Raw genomic sequence first — 18775 nt, 5'->3', positions numbered from 1 at the left:
TGAAGGAAAGCTAGAATGGGGGGCATTCCTCCAGGGTCCACACAGTCCTGGAGCTGCCCTGGCTCAAAAGCCTGTTCCTTTGGCAAAAAAAAAAAAAAAGGTAAGTGTCTTTAAGGGTTTGATACTGAAATCAGACATAATGGCCACTGGTGGGGGTGGTCCTGTTATCTTCTCCAAAAAAGAATGGCCTCTTGCCTTCTTCCAATCCGGCGCTGACTTTGATCAGTGATCAGAAGTCTTAGCCATGTTTTAAAATAATGGTGGGCGAGTTCCTCCTTGTTGTTCCTGTTGTTGTTGTTGTTTGTTTTTTTTTTGTTTCTGACTCGTGCGGACACATGATCTCATGTAGGATGTGGCCACGTTTTAAGAGGATAACAGAAATAGAGCGCATCGGTGTCCTCCTGTGTCTGCGTGGTTGACGGAATGTTTAACTTCTATCTTGTCATTTAGTCGATGCTGCGTTATTATTCTGAGTTTTACTCTTTTTTTTTTTTTTTGGCTAAACGACTGAATCTTTTTTTTATTTGCTTTTTCTTTGGGGGGTGGGTGGGTGGAGGGGATCTGCAGGAAATTTTACTTTCTGTAGAGTGTACCCTTAGGGGCCACTCACCGATTTTGAGATTTCAACTCAGGTCTTAGGATGTCACGAGTTTGTGTAGCTGGCGACCTCCGCGCTCAGGAAGGTGTATCTGCAAGGTGTGTCGTGTGTCCTTGTGACTCTAGAAATGTCTTTTGGTCATTTAAAAATAAAAATGGGGGCCTCACCTCCCTGGTGGTGTTTAATCTGTGGGAAAGGGGATTGAACGCTCCAGGGGTGGGCTTAGGGCCCGCTGTCCTGACAGATGGGGCAGCCAGATGGGTTTCACGGACACCCTTTTAAAACCAGGGGATTGGATCGGTCTTCAAAATTAGTTCAAAGGGCCATAAAAGAGAGAAACGGAGAAGCCCTGCAGCTTCATACATGGCGTGTCTGTGTCTGCATGTGTGCAAATCCCCGCAGCAAACTGTACATGGTGTCTGCGCTGCCCCAAGAACAGCACCTGCTGAGCTCCGAGATGATGCTTCTGTTGAACACTTGCAAAAAAAAAATGTCCTGTGACCAGGGGCACAGGAACACAGAGCAGAGTCCCTGGCATTGGGAGCTTGCAGCTCTTGACAGTTGGTTTCCTGTGTCCCACAGCTCTGGGGGAGACCCACGGAGGACTCAATAGCATCCTCAGCCGCATTCAGAAGCAGGTCCTGTCTGCACAAATTGCACCCCCCCCCCAGCTTTCCTTCACAGGTGGGAGGCGAGAAACGAAGTTCTAGAAACTGCCTCCAAAGTAGGATGAAAAAGTGAAGTTAGGGTCAAATGACAAATAATGAATTTGATGAGTTGGATGATTGCAAACATTAGCAGGTCTTCTCTACCTACCGTCATCCTACTCAATTGGATGACTGCAAACACCAGCCACCTCTTCTGTACTTGCTGTTAAAGTGCACACTGCACACCCCCCGTGACGGCAAAAGCTTGAGTTAGTCTCCTTTAAGTGGCTGTGCAGCCTCCAGCAAGCTGCATCACCTCTCTGGGCCTCAGGACCCCCCTGTAAAATGAAGTGTGATTTCCGAGATGCTCTGTAAGTTAGCAAAGTGTAACTCATGACAACTCCCTCAAACCCCTCACTCCTAGGATGTACTGGGGATACACCTAGGGACTGGGAGAAGTGTGATGTTGTCACTCCCGTGAAACATTGCTAGGACATTTTCTTTCATCCTCTATCTCTTCTTCCCTTTCTCCCTCATTTCCTCTCTCTTTCTGTCTCTTCCAGATTTTCCTTCGCTTGCTCCTGTGTTTCCTGGGCCCTCCTCCTGCCTCTTTCCTGTTGTTTTCAGGGGCAATTTCCCTCTGAGCTACATCTCCAGCCCTTTGGATTTTATTTTGAAATGGGGGGGGGGTCTCACTGAGTGGCTGAGTCTGGCCTCAAACTTGTGATCCTCCTGCCTCAGCCTCCCCACCCCGAGTGGCTGGGATTCTAGGCATGCGCTACCCTACTCGGCTACCAGGTCCGTTTTTAAAGTGAAATAATTCTCTTACATTCTGTGTGGAAGTGGATCAGGCAAATTTCACTCTAATGTGTTAAACTAACAACAGTCGATTTAAAAATAACCAATTAAAAAAAAATCCAGTGAGAGTCCATTTCCGCAGAGCGGGGGCATAAGTTTTATTTTAGGAAAAAAAGAAAAGTGCATCCAAGAACCTTGCTTTTCCCTTAAGATATTATTGTCTTATTAAATGATAAATAAAAGTCATAAGTTATTTCATGAAGAAATAAGCCTGTCTGTGGCAGCCTGATTGAGTGAGCCATGTTTTGGGAATTTAAGATAAGAAAATTATTTCATGGGCAATTTTTGCTATGATGATTTCTGGTCATCGCTGAACTAGGGATTGCTGCTAGATCAATCTCTTCGTTAAAAAAGAGACGCGGCCCCCAAGTTTCTAAAACCATCAGCTAAATGATTCTGGGGTTACTTGGACCAAATTGTGAATAGACTTCATTTGACCATCTTCCCTGCAGGTGTTGAAAGAAGCTAAATTAGTTCCCGAATTTATAGTTAGTTGCACAACAAACACAGTAGTGGGGTTTTTTTTATATTATTATTATTTCTTTCACTATTTGATAAAATAAAATACACATTGGGAATGGCACAAAATATCCAGCTTAACGGTTGACGATATATATGCTGATATATAAATACTTGTTTAGCATGGAGCACGTTCTGGGATGGATGTTAAGTGGCCATTTGAAAACAGTCATAGCTTTGATGGATTCATCTTCCTCCAGATCAGAGTGGCGTTATGACAGCCTTTTAAATATAAGTTGGAATATTCATTTCCCTCTCCGTTTTTTTCTTTCTTTTCCGTTTGGAAAACTCTGTGTGGCTCACTACGCTGAAGGATGAATATTAATGTCATTCCTTATTGAACTTGTCGACCGTATTTGATGTGATCCATGCAGAGTATAAAATTAATTTTTCAAATCTCATAAAGCCGGGGGGGGGGGGGGGAGGGGGGGGTGGCGGTAGCTACCCCGGCTTTTGGAGTCTACTAGTCTTTTGTTAAGTAGAAATGAGTCCTTGTGAGATAATTTCTCTTTTTGATAGACAGGCATCTTCCCAGAACCCAAATGACTTTTGTACTGAAGACTGTTTCGGTGCAAAACGTGTATTTATAAGGGTCCCAGGGAACGTGGGATTATCTGTGGCTCTCAAATTGTCCAGTATAAAGTTGAGCAGGTGGCTTCAGGTACTTACACCAGGACATCCGAAGATTTGAGATGTCTAGTTCCACGTCACTTAGTTAATAGCTCCAACAATTGGTTTATCAGGCTGTTTTTTTTTAATTGTGTAGAGAGAAAGGTAAAGTTGTGGATCGGACTTAGCTGGGGCTTCGGGTTTTATGCACAGCTTCTCCTTTCTTGGCCTCTGTTCGCAAGAAGGCATGTGCAAGACCTTGTGAATCTTCCGCATGAAGCCTCTCTGTTGTTTCCAAGAGAGGAAGGCGATGATTTAACATCGAAAGCAGCCCATCAGAAGAAACGGCGGAGGCATAGAGTGTTGCTCACGGCACGTTACAAGACGCAGAGCTCCACATTTTGAAGATGGGATGGAATTTCGAGAAGCTGACTGGGCCGGGCATCCGATTTCAGGGTTACCAGACAGAAACCCGAGAGCACTTTGCCCTGCAAGCAAAAAAATAAAAAATAAATGAATCACAATAAAAATAAACCATGTAAATAAGGATGTGGAGGAGGAATGAATGGGTCTGCTACGGTGGAGAGAGCTGTGGTCTCATGCTGCTCTGGGAAATGGTGCTGGGGAAGTGAAAAGACCCAAGGTCTTTCCAAAGGAGCTGGCTCAGGCACTGCCGAGCTGCGGTGCCAATGATTAGGAAATTTGGATCAATGAAGAGATGGGGCGGGGTGGTTGGGGGGGTGCAGAGAATGCTTTTGGCACTTGACGGTGCTGGCTGACAAGGTTTAAAATATAATCATCTTAAATGAAGTGGGTATCATGGCTCAAGAGTGAGGTTGCTTCATTTTAATGAGAATTTCTGGAGGAGCGCAGGGGTATCTCCCGCCTCGTTGGGTGGATGTTGGTAAACCAGGATCGGTGGAAATCCTGAGCGATTTACACCGGTTGCTGGGAAATCGCCTCGGTTCTTTCTTCTCCAGTTCTTGGGCTCCCGATCCACCACGTCGCCCTCTTCTTCTCTGTATGACCCCAGGTCCTCCTTGCAGATGGGGTAGAAAGACTGGTTCCGAGGAGGTTCCTTTTATGAAGTCGCACTCACTGCTGGGGAAGGGAATCTGAGGTTCGTGGTCCTGGTGGTCGTAAGGTAACACCATCCTGATGAACGGCGTGCCCTTAGCTTTGTGTCTCTTCCACCAAGCATCACGTCCAGACCAAGACGGTGCAGATGTCCCCGAGCATTTGCATACAGAACCCTGCCAACCGGACATGAACCGGTGGATGAGTCGTGTCACTGATTAGACACGGTTGCGTGCAAGAAGGTGGCCCCCCGAGCTGGTTAGAATTCACTGCAGATCTCGTGCCTTGCAGACTGGCCACGCTGCTCAGGCACCAGCATCACACCCGATGTCAGAGGTGAAGACAGCCACCGTCTCCCGGAACAGAACAAATCATGTGTTCAAACACAGTCTCTGGCATCTGTAGGACCTGTGTGCTCAGTGTGAATCTGGTAATTTAAAGTGTGTGACTCTGACACCCGTCCAGCTGTCAGAGAGAAGACGAGGCACACCACAGATTTAGACTGACAGGCTACTTCTCCGGAGGGCCCCCTCCTCTCCCTTTGGAACCCACAGAGGTATCGAGTTGATTGCTGTTCTTAACATCTCCGGTAGTATTACATTTCTTGTTGAAATTGCCTTTTTGTGGCAAGTAAGTACATTTAAGAGGTACGAATGCTTTAAAAAATGTCTTTACTCATGAATGATCAGGAGGAAACCAGTTCTTTAAGCTCACAGGTGCACAGGGTGACCTGAGATTGGTACAGATCTCTTTCGTTCCTCCAGGACCGTGCGTGACTCCATGTCCCATCCCTTGCTGTGGGAATTTTTTTTTCCCCAAAAAAATATTTTCCACAACATGCAAAAGCTTTTCGAGATGCTCATGTGAAGTGATAGACTGAAACATTTCCCTTGGAGAAACATTCTTGGTTGTGTGTATTGCAAGTCTCCGATCCAAAAATAATCTGCAAATCGCAAGGAGGGACAAGTTTGAAAGTTGGCCGAAGGCCGTAAACATTCCTCAAAACTGACTGTTTTGATAAATTTGGGGCTTCATACAGTCTCCCAAATTTGAAGCAGATTCCTCCGGAGGGATATTTGGTAACTTTAGTCAGTATCCAAATAGGCATTCCAATAACCATGTTAAAGAGAAAGACATAACTGCCAGATACGATTGCTGCACGCAATGCTAAGTGGGCAAACTTTTTAAAAATTGTTTTTGGATAAGCAACTTTAGAAGTGATTCCTTGGAAGCAGGGGAGCTGGCAGCTGTGACCAGCGGCAGGTGCAGAGGAGGTGAAACCTGACCTTCTGTGGTCCCTGGTTGGGCCTGGGAATTAAAGGGACAGGAAACAGATGAACGGGAGAAAGTGTAGAGATTTTTTTAAAAAAAAAAAACTCATGCATGCCACTCCCCCCCATGAAGATGAAATGACGGAACCCCTAAACTCTTTGTGTCTGAGGTTGAACCAAGGGAGGCCATTGTGGAAAAGTGACCGCAATAGATGTGGAGACAAGGAGAAGAGTCATTTTGACGGGTCTCTTACAGGGCCCCCAGGTCTCGGCTCCTGTCTCAGGCGATGAAAAGGCCACTTGCTCCTGGTTTAGGGAAGGTGTCTTTCACCTGGGAGCTTTGTCAGCTTCTCCAAAGGAAAAGGAAGGTCTGGGGGACCCTTGTCGCAACCTCTTCTTTTTCTGGTCCCTCCGCTAAAAATAAATAAATAAAATTATATTTGTCAGAAGACACAAGGACCACACGTTTAGTCAGAGACCTCATCGGCTTCTATTTGTGACCCACGGATGGGCCCAGTTTCATTCTGCAAAATAGAATTGAGGGCTTCTCCCGGGAAAGGTTGGAGCACTGGATTTGGTGCCGTGGGAACAAAGAATCTCACACACACACACACACACACACACACACACACACACACGCACGATTGGGCAGCATCGGCTTGACTTCTTTGTAGGGGGCTTGCTTGTTCCATGACCCAGGTAGACTAGAGTCTCCTGATGGGGTGGGGGGGACCGCCTGGTTTGTGCAGGGATCTGTTTCCTTAAGGCTTCAGTCTGACCCTAGACCTTTAGCACCCGTGACTTTATCTTGTTTGGCCTGGTCTCTGGGGTCCTAGAGCCACAGCTCAGTCCAAAAATAATGGCCTCCCGTAGCTTCCCTTTAACCACCCAAAGTGGCATTTTCAGGGGATGCTGACCGCGGAGCTGTACCCCCGGGGCCCTTCTGATTTTGAGACGGGGTTTCCTCAGTCACTAAGGATCTCACCGCATGGCTGAGGCTGGTCTCGAACTTGAGATCCTCCTGCAAAGCGCCATATCGTCCTATGGCAAATTCCGCCACCCCTAGCCTACGGCCCTGCCATACACAGATCGATCCCTGTATGTCCAAGGACGACGCCTGACCCATGGGGTCCACAGTGATGTGCGATGATTGCATTTTAGATCTGGTTGCAAGGGACAGGCCTGATCCTCTTCTGATAGGTCCGGAGGGGTGAGCCACCATCGAAAGACCACCCTGTCTGGGAGTGGAAGCCAGGATTTCCAGAGCCCTGGACACTCTTTCCCTGGCCAGAGAAGGTGTTTTTCATTTCTCTCCCGATTCTCTCCGTATGTCACGAAGCTCCGTCTCTGCTGAGAGCCAGAGAAGCCCAAAGTAAAGATCAGGCCGAGAACATGCACCAGGGAGGTAGACCAGTTGTCACACTTAGTGAGTCTGCAGGGTCCACCAAAGACCGTATCTCAGTGTCTGTAGTGGATGTCACTGTCACGGAAGAGTGAGGGCCCCGGGTTGCCACATCTCACACATTTCGCATATTATTACTGTTTATTTTTTAAAAAATATTTGAAAGCTCAACCCATCTGCCCCAAATCCTTAGACGTCCAGTTTTTGACCTCTGTTGAAAATGGATTTGAGAGGTCTCTTATGGAGAGAACTGGAAAATGTGGGGTTGCAGCATGTGTGACTTGTCCCCTACGTGAAAGAGGAAAAGTACTTTAACAGTCTATTCTGTGTACGTTCAGGAAAAAAAAAAAAAAAAACCTCACAGAGGCTAGTATTCCCACAGGGATATTTTAGATCCTCCTATGTCTCATTAATTGGCACTTTGCAATCCTCACATTGAAAAACTCACGTTGTACAAGTGCTCGTGTGAAGCTGAGGACACAGGATTCAATAAATACCCAGATTTTTCCATGCCCAAGTGGGTGGGTTTAATAAAATACCATTGTGGTCACTGGTCTTACTAACACATTTAATATCTTTATCTTGAGGCTTCAAAGCCGCCGGTTGTGAATACACCACTGTTTCCAAAAAGGAAAAGTTGGTGATTCTTTTTCTCTTCTTAAAACTTTATATCAACATGCACTGTTGGGTGAAGCAAATAGAGGAAGTCCTATCCCTGATTCTATCACGTTTCAAGGACAAAGAAAACTGGGTTTGGTCCACAAGACACAACCTCAATTCCATTTAGTCTTCCACTAGACGTTTTTCGGAGTTTTACGTGATAAAGGGACAGGGAATGGGGTAGTTTGGTGTTTGAGTACAGTCATTTTTTTTTTCCTTGTGTACCTATGCAGTGGATGGAATCGACAGGTGGCCCGTCCCCAGCATGGCTGGCCTATATTCGTTCATTTATTTTACCATCTTCTATTAAATACTTGATCTTTATTTTGGGGCACAAGGATTTGATCTGAACAGAACAAACAAACGTAATGTCATTTTCCTCATCAAAGTACGTACCGTCTAATGAGATATACCCCTGAGGGGCAGAGGAAGGACAGTGACCAGTGATGGGCACCTTGGTTAGATGACCTCCACACCCTGGTTTTCTCTCTTCTCCCTATTTTCTTGGTCTCTTTCCTCCAGTTGGGCATACTTCTGTGGTATCCAAGAGCCTTTCTTAGAGGCCATATAAAATGGAAGGACAAAGCCATTCCCAAGATATTGCTGTGAACCCCAAATGATGTGGGCCTCACCGAGCTCAGTCATTGAAGCCACCTCTGAATTCATTCGAGGGTAGGTGGGGTTTTTTTGGTCATTAGGCCACGGAGTCACCACAGCAGGCCTCTCTGCTTGTTCTGCTGCAATAAACCCAGCTCAGCCCCTGGGGATCCCTCTCCCCAGGACTCCAAGGACCAAGTTGACCAAAGGGACCCTGTTTTGGAACCCATTTGTAACGAGGACGGGGCAGCCAGAGCTAGCTGGGCTACGTTCCTGGGTACGGTTGGATGAATACGTGGGGAAACACGTTGAGCTTGTGGAAAACAAGGTGTTTTATAACTGCAAAGTGCTGTTCCTATTAAGGATCATCATTCAGAAGTAAATAGTACGGGGACGAAGCGCAGAGGAGCTTTGAGCGCACCGTTTCCATTTCCATGTGTAAAAAGAAAATTGGTACTAAAACACACGGCGTCTGTCAGCCTCGTAATACCTTTCCCCGGCGTCCCTTGGCTTTTCCTGTCCCTCTGGACATCCCTCTTGGAACTCAGGTGCTTACCTAAGTTTTGAAGGAGCCAGTCAGAGGGACATTGTGGGTAGATGACAGCTTGGTCTTTTTTTGGATGGGTGAAGGCTGAGCACTGTGCAGTGATGAATTGCGTGGGTGTCATGTTTTCAGAAGCACAGAGTGGCAGTGCTTATCACCAGAGAGCCGCCGCTGCATGATCCTAGGAGGCCAGGAGAGGAACTGGGAGTTACTGCCCGAGCCTACAGCAGCAGTGGTCTCCCAACTTAGCTCCCTTAATCGAACACAGCACTCAGGGGGGTGTGTCCACCACTAGTGACTGGGCAGATCATCTGCTGCCGGCTTTGGATTTGGTAGGCCTCTGGCCTGCCTGAGCAGTTACTGTACACACAGAAACGCACAGAAACATGTATGTTAGCTATCATAGGCACACATGAATTTTTGTGTGTATATATACAGACAGAAATGCTTATATTAGCTATTCTATGTGAATTGAATGTGTATGCATGCATACACACACACACACACACACACACACACACACACACACACACACACATATATATATATTCATTTGTAACTTAATGGAGGGAATACATGTTTTGATATATATCATGAATCAATTCTTCATTAGGCAAACATTATGGACTATACTTATCCAAACTGAGAAGGCTTTGACTTCACTAGGCAATATGATTTTTTTGGGGGGGTGGGGGTGGTACTGGGGATTGAACTCAGGGGCACTCAACCACTGAGCCCCATCCCCAGCTCTATTCTGTATTTTATTTAGAAACAGGGTCTTACTGAGTGGCTTAGGGCTCACTTTTTCTGAGGCTGGCTTTGAACTTGGAATCCTCCTACCTTGGCCTCCTGAGCCACTGGGATTACAGGCAGGTGCCACCACACCCTGGAAAAGGTGCAGGCTTAAAGATCGACTTAGTGTATCTCTTAACCTGCGAATCCATATGAAGGCTTTGGCATCACGATCATTTGAAAAATCTCATGTTTTGTGCCATGCATTGGAAGTAATTCAGCAATCCAGTCTCTCTTGTCTTCTTGTGTTCGTTTGATGCTATCGGCATTAGTTATAAGAAATTTATCATTTCATGTACCCACTATTCCAAGCAGTAGACAGTGACACTGGTAGCAAAGGGTTGGGGACAGTGCTTGTCAGACAGGAGCGGAGGACAGTGCAGATTCTGAGTTCAGTGATAGGGAGAGGTCGGGCTTCAGATGCTGAATTGGCAATTAGCTCTCCTGTGACATCAGTCTCGGTGGTGGCAAGCAGATGGCAATTGGGTAACAAGGATACAGATGCATTGAAATCCCTTATGTAGCCCACAGTGAATTTGATAATGAAGAAATTCTTCCTCGTGGGTCTTCTTACCTCTTTTTTTTTTTACTGTATTTTTATTTGAAATCAGAAGTAAATGAACTAGACTAACCGTTCTATCAACCTGTCAGGGAAGAAGTTTGCATCTCACTTAGTGTTTAAACTGGGATTATGCCCTTAACTTTTTCTTTCTGTCCAAAACTGACCTGCTAACGCTTGGTCCCAGTCTGTGGTTAGTTATTTCTTATCTTTTTGTTTTGTTTGGGTTTGTTTGTTTGTTTGGTTGGTTGGTTTTTTTTTTTTTTTTTTTTTGGTTATTTATTTCAAGTTATGTGAAGTAAAGGATGTTGAACGCTGTAGCCGGGATAGATGCTTTCTGCAGAGTCCTGGGAACTGAAGACAAAGAGAATCCGCTGCACATGGAATGTTCCAGAAGCTTAGGGAAGACATTCTTGTTTTTTTTTTTTTTTCATAAAACCTTGTGGTTTATGAAAGTGAGATGTCGGCCTTTCTAATAAATGCCCTGTCTGGGTTCCCGCACTCTGTCGATTTTCTCTTAGTCGCGTCACGTATTATGTGGCTGCCGGTGGTGACAACTCTTGGAAAAGCATTTCTTTTTTTTTTTTTTTTCCCTCTCAAACTTTTCTCCGTTTGTGACACGGTGACAGCGGTCGTGGGAATAGAGAAAAGATAGAGCAATTTTTCAGAGTCCGTCAAGTGAAGGTACATTCCACGTTGCGACTTAATGAAAGTCGCTTCATTGTGACATGGTGACACGTGTCGGGGTCTCTGGTGAAGCCAGTGGGGAAGGATCTGCTTTGAAAGATTTATGCCTCCAGTCTGGATCGCAGCCGAAGAGCCCTGACCTTGGCTTTGAACTTACAAAAGGTTCCTCCCTGTAATAAAATCCAGACAAGCAAAGCAATGGAGAGTCAACAACCACTCAGGGGGGTTCTCTGGGAAGTGTAAATAGCACCACCAGCCCAGGTCTCTCCAGCTTTATGTTACCCTGAATCCCCCTGATAACAGGGTCGAGGCGGCCCCTGGGGTACTTAGACATGAAAATGATTGAATGGCTAATTTTTTTTTTTTTTAAATTTTCAAGAAAATGACCTTTGTGTTCTCAATGCACACAAAAACCCAGGTCAGGGTATTTGAAATTTCTATTGCTCAACCTGCTGTGAATGTGTGCGTCCATTCGGAGCAGGTAGGAGGTGGTGTGGGGACTTGTGGATCAATGGCTGCCGAGTTAACACATTGGTTAGGAGCAAGAAGTTCTGGTGAGGATGGCCCAGGAGGGGCAGGGCAGATAACAATGATGCACCATGCATGTCAGAAATCTAAAAGAAGCCGGGCGCCGCCGTGGCTCATGCCTGTAACCCCAGCAGCTCGGGAGGCTGAGGCAGGAGGATCATGAGTTCAAAGCCAGCCTCAGCAACTTAGTGAGGCCCCAAGCAACTCAGGGAGACCCTGTCTCTGAATAAAATACAAAATAGGGCTGGGGATGGGGCTCAGTGGCTGAGTGCCCCTGAGTTCAATCCTTCTACCAAAAAAAAAAAAAAAACTAGAAGAAAGGATTTTGAAAGTTGCCACCGCATCCTAAAGGCCAGTACTTGAGATTAATCTGTCATCTGACGTGAACACCAGGCAATATTTACATGTATTAAAACATCACATGGTTCCCCTATCCATATGTAGGATCTGTATGTTTTGATGCATCACCTAAAAATGAATTTAAAAAAAAAAAAAGACGAATTATAGAAAATATTTTTATGAACAGCTTTCTTTTGAGTTATCAAAACATTTATCGACTTTGGCAAACATTGATCGACTTCCTGTCTCTTTGGATTTGCCTATTTCGGATACTGCATTTAAAGGGAATCATATAAAACGTGTTTTTTGGTGACTGGCTTTTTTGTCACATAGCTTCCTGTTTTCACAGTTCATTCATTCATCCATACCTGTGCTGTAGATGTACAAGTACCTTTTTGTTTGTTTGTTTGTTTGTTTTTGATACCAGAAATTGAACCCAGGGGTGCTTAACCCCTGAGCCATATCCCCAACCCTTTTATATTTTATTTTGAGACAGGGTCTCACTAAGATGCTTAGGGCCTCGCTCTATTGCCAAGGCTGGACTCAAATTTGCAGTCCTCCTTCATCAGCCTCCCTAGTCATTGAGATTACAGGCATGTGCCACTATGCCTGGCTGCTTCATTACTTTTTAAGACCCAATAATACTCCAGTGTTTTGGAAATGCCACGTTTTATTATCTATTCTTCATGTGATGGGTGTTAGAGTTTTTTAAAACTTTTTTTTTTGTCTTTTATTAATACTGCCCCTCTAAATATTATTGTATATGTTTTTTTATGAAGTCATATTCTGGGGAGTAGAATTGCTGGTTCTGAACCAAAGATTTTTAATATATATATATAAATTTAAATTTCAGCAATCCTGAAACAGTACCTTTCTTGCAAGAATATTTTAAAAGCTGCAAGAAAAGATGCTTCTCAGTTAATACTTGGGCGCACCTGAACCAAGAGTCTGTGTCCTCGGTTTCTACGTGGTGATTTGTTCCCTAAAGTTTTAGTCCCTCATCAGTTTCCAGAGTGAGGCACCCCTCTGAGGATTTGGAACAGGAACACCAGGCAGAGAGCTACCTTGTTTGTTACATGAAAAGTGAAACAAAGTACGTGTCCCTTCTTCCACTTATTAAGAGAAAGATACAGGCGATGCATGAGGAAGCACTTACAAACTAGTTTAGTGAGCACAACAGGAGAGATATCTAATTTGATCCCTGCTCAACCTTTTGGGGGGCTTAAAACCCATGTACGGAGGACAGGAAGTTGTAGGTAAGCTTTGTGGAGGATTCTGCAAAATCTGCAGGTTGCAGATACAAAAGAGTTAAGTTTGCATTTCCCCATTCTTCAATGTGCAGGTTGGCACGATACAATTTAGCGCATCCCCATTTTGGAATTAGATCTTCACTGGGTAGCATTAAGTATGATGAGTTGGATCAGAACACCGAGTGGGCGGGGCCTGCATCGGTGCACCTGGGCAGCAGTGTATTCAGGCACCTGTGCCTCGGAAATCTGTGTGGACTGAAGGTGATGAGCTCCCTCGTGTATTTGTTGTTTTGTAAAGTATTCTGTGGGGACTTCCAGTTCTTTTTTTCCAACTGCAAATAGGTTAGAGGAAGGATGTAAACATGTTCATTCTCTGCGAGGAACGAATAAAGATATTAAGATATTTTTCTTAGGAAAAAAAATCATTCCACTTGTCCTGAATCCTAAAAGGTAGTAGGAAAATACCCACTGACTAAATATCATCTCTATTGTCGGTACCTTTTGAGTGCGTGGAAGGCATTTTTCAATTTTGATATGTGTGTGAATGGCACCGATGTTTCATTTAATGTGCTGCAAAAATCAAACAAGCTGTATGTTACTTAAATGCAAGTTATTGACACCCCTTTGTTGTTCATTTCGCATGATGGTAATGTCGTGGAGGATCAAGCACAAAAAAATACAGCGGTTTACATTTTGCAGAGTCTCCTTGCCGCCGCTTTCTTTTGATTTTTCAATTCCGAGAGATCAAGGTTTTCTATTTAATAAGCGTTATTACCAACAAGTGTGTGATGTGGAATACAATTGCTATCAAATGCTGGCTTCTCAGCCGGTTGAAAAATGTGGCAAATGAACTAAGGAAGGAAATTGTTGGTGGAACATTATTCAGCTCTGTTTGCAGTGTGATACAGAAACACAGACACAGGGACACACAGTATCACCTGGTGAAGGAAATGAACACTATGTCCCAACCCCCAGTGCTAACCCAATTAAAGTTTTGTGGGGTTTTTTTTGTTTTGTTTTGTTTTTTTTTTTGCACTGAGATTGAACTCAGGGGCACTCAACCACTGAGCCACCTCCCCAGCCCTATTTTATATTTTATTTAGAGACAGGGTCTCACTGAGTTGCTTGGGACCTTGCTTTTTGCTGAGGCTGGCCTCCACCTTTCGATCCTCCTGCCTCAGCCTCCTAAACCACTGGGATTACAGGCATGCACCACTGCGCCCGGAGTGTATATAGTTTCTTTTTCTTTTTTAACATGGATTCTTGCTACATTGGCTGGGTTGTCCCTGAACTCCCAGACCCAAACAGTTCTGCCTTAGACTAAGTAACTTGGACTATAGGTTCAGGCCACCATGCCCAATTCTGGTACCATTGTATTTTGATCGACAAAATGCATACCCTTCCAGAGTCATCCTCCTTAATATTTAAATAAACAGGATGTCCTAGGATGTAAACATGTTAATTCTCTGCGAGGAACAAATAAAGCTATTAAGATACTTTAAAAAAAATTATTCCACTCTAGGACCTAAATCCTAAAAGGTAGTATGCAAATACCAACCGACTAAATATCATCTCTGTTGTCAGGAACTGGGAAAGGAGATTCTTCTTTTTCTCCAGAAAAGGTGGGACTCTGGGTCTCACAAGCTCACTAACAGAGCAGAGCATGTGACATGAGTGGCCCTTTTGATAATGGGTTTGTGTGGCTGTGGCAGGAATCACGAGGTTTTGAATCCTGTCTCCACGGTGGACCTTGTGTGTGAACTTGAACTTCTGCAGACCACGTGGAAGATGGTTGGCTCAGGCTAAGACTCATCTCCCTTTCCACATTCCTTAGGGATGAGGCTGCTCCTACTTGTGGTTGGGCACTAGGAGTCTTGGGGCAGAGTTAGTAGCTATGCATCCTGGTGTGATCTCGGAATCCTTCTGGCCACCACAGGTCACCTGGCACTGCCTCTGTAGCTGGGGACTGTGACCGCAGAAGTCTTCTTCAAAAGCCACCCATTTTACTCTTGAAGAGCGATACTAAATACGGAGAAAAAAAATAATCATCATTTTCTTGTTGCTGTCTCCTTGTAGAAAATTTGTTTAGAATTTGAAAATGGTGCGTTGAGGTGGCTTTGCAGGAAAAGTCTTTAAAGAGGTTCGGTATCTGAAAGGAGAAATGGTTTGGGGGGACACAGAATAAGCCAAGGCTCATTCCTTCTGGCTTGCAAAGGTTTTTTTTTTTTTTTTTTCTGTCTTCCTAAGCAAACTTGAAAGCCTGGCCTCCAATGTAAAACATCTTATCCGCATAATAAGAATCCTTGATGTCCCTTCCCACCCTTTTTCTTGGAGGATTGCTAAACCAGATCACCCACTGAGTATTTTAAAAGATAACTTTGTTGGTGTGTGTTCTGGGTTGCCCCAAAAGATGCCTGCCCACCTTGAACTTCAGCGAGAGCTGGAGTGGACTGTCCTTGGGAGGACACATTCTTCTCACCGTTGGCTGCTCCCTCCTCCGCTTTTCAACCTGCCCTGGGGTTTGGGGGAAGCTTTCTCTTTCTGTTTTCCTTTTGTTCCCAATGAGACGTCTTTCCCGGGCTCTCCTGCCCCTACCTGGTTCCGTTTTGTATTTTGTTTCATTTGATCACTGGTTTGTTCTGTGCTCATTCCAAAACAATCACTGGGCTTTCGAGAGTTCCTGTCTGATTTCCCCTGAACTCTTGTCTGAGCGAGGAAGCCCAGGCACGGGTCTTGTTCACAGGGCTCAGTAATCCTGCATCCTGCCCGTGTCCCTTCTCAGCTCCTCAATTCTGTAAGGAGGAGACCTGCTTCTTTATTGTAGATCTCCAAAAGGAGACCTGTCAGACAGGATGCTTTGATGTCAAGTCATTAGCACTCCTGTATGAGAATTGGGTGTCAGGGGCATGTTGTTTGCATATGCCTGAAAAGTAAGATTCCTAGCCACCTTAGGCTCCCAGGAAGGCCACCCAGTATCTTGACCTATGGAGGGAATATAACACACTAGAGATCAAGTTGCTCCTATTTAAGTAAACCCTGAACCCCAGGGATGTCAGTCAAACCATGCTATCATGTCCATATGATTCAGTTTAGCAAAACCAAAGCGGATTTCTCTGAGATGGTAGTACCTCCTTAAGGAGCCATTTCACCCAATGAGATTTCTGCTGGGTGCACTGACACAAGCCTGCAATCTCAGGGGCTCTGGAGGCTGGGGCAGGAGGCAGGTGAGTTCAAAGCCAACTTCAGCAACTTGGTGAGGCCCTAAGCAATTTAGTGAACCTCTATCTTAAAAAAAATAATAATAATAATAATCAAGTTTTGGCTGGAGATGTGACTCCCTGGTGACGTGCCCCTGGGTTCCATCCCCAGCACCGAAATAAATAAATCAGAAAAATTTCTCGAAACCCTTCAATGAGAAAGATCGTATGGTGGATTACATGACTGTTAACGACCTGGGCATGTGTTATTTGGGGGGACGTCTTGTCACCTCTCTGAATTCAAAAACAAGATCGATTTCAGTATCCACCTTTAAAAAAAAAAATTAATGGTGATACTTCATAGAAGCAAGATACAATCATTTGTTCCCACCTGAAGCACTCATTGCTACTCAGTGACTTTGATATTTACATAAAGTAGAAATTTGATAAAACATGTGTTACTTTTTTTTCTTTTTGGGGGGGTGAGAGGTGGGTACCAGGGATGGAACTCCGGGACACTGAACCACTGAGCCACCTCCCCAGCCCTATTTTATATCTTATTGAGAGACAGGGTCTCCCTGAGCTGCTCAGTGCCTTGCTATTGCTGAGACTGGCTTTGAACTCGGGATCCACCTGCTGGGATGTCAGATGGGCACCACCACACCCGGCTACTGTACGGATTAGAATAGAACAGATGCATTTCCTGTGGCACACAAATGCTGCATCCTGTAAAGTCACATAACCTGCTTGTCAAGAGACCACCAGGAGGGTGACAGTGGCCTCCTGCTGCTCTGCCATAAGACTTAGTTTTTAAAAGGACACATTTTTTTTTTCTCTTTCCTCTCTCCCTCCTCTCCCCTAGTCTCTCTCCTCCCAGATCTCAGGAAACAGGATTACCTTTCTTCCCCATCCTAGGCACAGTTATCCTAGGTATGTGTCCTTCAGCACCCACCCAACACAGGAAGGAGGTGAACTCAGACTCCTCCGGGGTGCAGCAGGTTTGACTAATGACGGTCTCCCACATGAACAGGTGAATTAGGAATCCAGACGGGGAACACCTGGAATGTCGCCCCTTGATTCATCTCTTTAACCCTCCCCCCACCATCCCCCATCCCCCCAAGGGGAGAATCTCAGCCTCTGGGACAGGAGTCCCCCTGTGCTTCTCCTTGGCTGGCAAAGCAAGAGAACGTCTTTATCCTTCTTTCTCAAAACCACTGCCTTGGCACTGGGGACAAGGACGGAGCTTTCAGCCCCAGGAGAGGAACCCGTGTTAGTTGCAAGGGTGGGGACCTTCTGGAGCCCAGCAGGTGGTCATGCACAGGTGACTTTTCCTATTCCTGGGCTGGCTCTGCTGTCTGGCCTCTCAGATAGCCAGGGGAGGGTGACCGGCCACCACAGGATCAGGATCAAGATGAGGACAGGCAGCAGGATGAAGATGTCACCGGCGATCTGTGCCACTGGGCTCTCTTGTCCCTATGGAGCAGTTCCTCGGATGACAACGGGGGTGCTCTGTCTTGGGCCCTGAGGCAGCAGACCAGCTGCTCACCCTGGCTAGGTTCCCCTCAGGGACGGCAGAGAGGCTACGCTGCGAGGTGCCCTCCAGGGACACCTGGGCTTTGTTCTTGCAGCGAAATCCTTCCTACAGCGAAATCCTTCCCCTTGCAGTTAGATGGAAAGCAGCGAGAACTTCTCATTCCAAGTTCATCCGGGACCCTCTGACATTCCCATCTCAGTATGCATTGGCTTGGGATCCATCCAGAAAAAAACAAATAAAGCCAAGTGCAGGACATGCCAATATGCTTCTCTTTGGTTTGGGTACTGGGGATTGAACCCGGGGGTCCTTACCCACTAAGCCACATCCCCAGCCCTTTTTCTGTATTATTCAGAGTCAGGATCTTGCTCAGTTGCTTAGGGCCTCACTCAGTTGCCGAGGCTGCCTTTGAACAGCGATCCTCCTGCCTCAGCCTCCTGAGCTGCTGGGATGACAGGTGTGCGCCATCGCACCAGCTGCCAGGATGCTTCTTTATCTCACTTCTCCATCTCTTTCCTCCGTAGAGCCACAAGATTGGGACTCAACCTTCACACTTCTCTGATTCTTATATATGAGCACGGGTCTGTTGATGCCATTTGTATTTTTTCCTTTTGTTATTTGGAGAAAATTTATTTAGCTATATTTTTTCCCCTCTTGAGGCTGAAGATATAGCTCAGTGGTAGACCTTTGCCTAGCAAGCAGGAGGTTTGATCCCCAGTGCAGGAAACAAAAGAAAGAAAGAAAAGTTGGAAGACGGATTTTGTCTTTCTTGAAAAAAAAAAAAACATCTCATGTGATCCATCAAGGATTGGGGTTTAGCCAAAGAGTGACTTCAAACTTCATCATGGGAAATAATGTGAGAACAGTTCTCTTTAAATTTTAGAAATAAAAGCAAGGAAACTCTAGTTAGTCTTTCAACTAAGTGTTCGAGCTTCCCTGGTCTTTCAAGTTTTTTTGGTTTTTTTGAATTGTATTTATATGGCAGTTTAAAACATTGTGACATCTTCCTAGATGTGTCCTCGGGAAGCAGATGATCTTTGTTACCAAAAGTGACTAGAACAGGAAAAAGGGGCTGCAGAGTCTAGGAAAAGAGTCTTCCGGGAAAACATG

The 18775-nt window shown here is 45.3% G+C and overlaps 1 protein-coding gene across 8 annotated transcripts in view; it reads left to right on the top strand.

Annotated features, from left to right (window-relative positions):
- The window catches only part of Cntn4 (contactin 4), an 819812-nt gene that overhangs the window by 357941 nt on the left and 443096 nt on the right, over positions 1-18775 (top strand). Inside the window, exon 1 of one of the 8 annotated variants that reach the window (XM_078033566.1) lies at positions 9-100. The exons of the other annotated variants lie outside the window; for them this stretch is intronic. The gene's annotated coding sequence lies outside the window, so the exon portion shown is untranslated. Of the gene's footprint in view, positions 1-8; positions 101-18775 lie in introns of those variants that run through there. 8 annotated transcript variants of the gene reach the window in all.

The sequence above is a fragment of the Ictidomys tridecemlineatus genome, chromosome 16 (genome assembly GCF_052094955.1).
Source record: "Ictidomys tridecemlineatus isolate mIctTri1 chromosome 16, mIctTri1.hap1, whole genome shotgun sequence".
Lineage (NCBI taxonomy): Eukaryota > Metazoa > Chordata > Mammalia > Rodentia > Sciuridae > Ictidomys > Ictidomys tridecemlineatus.
This window is presented reverse-complemented; position numbering and strand designations above follow the sequence as displayed.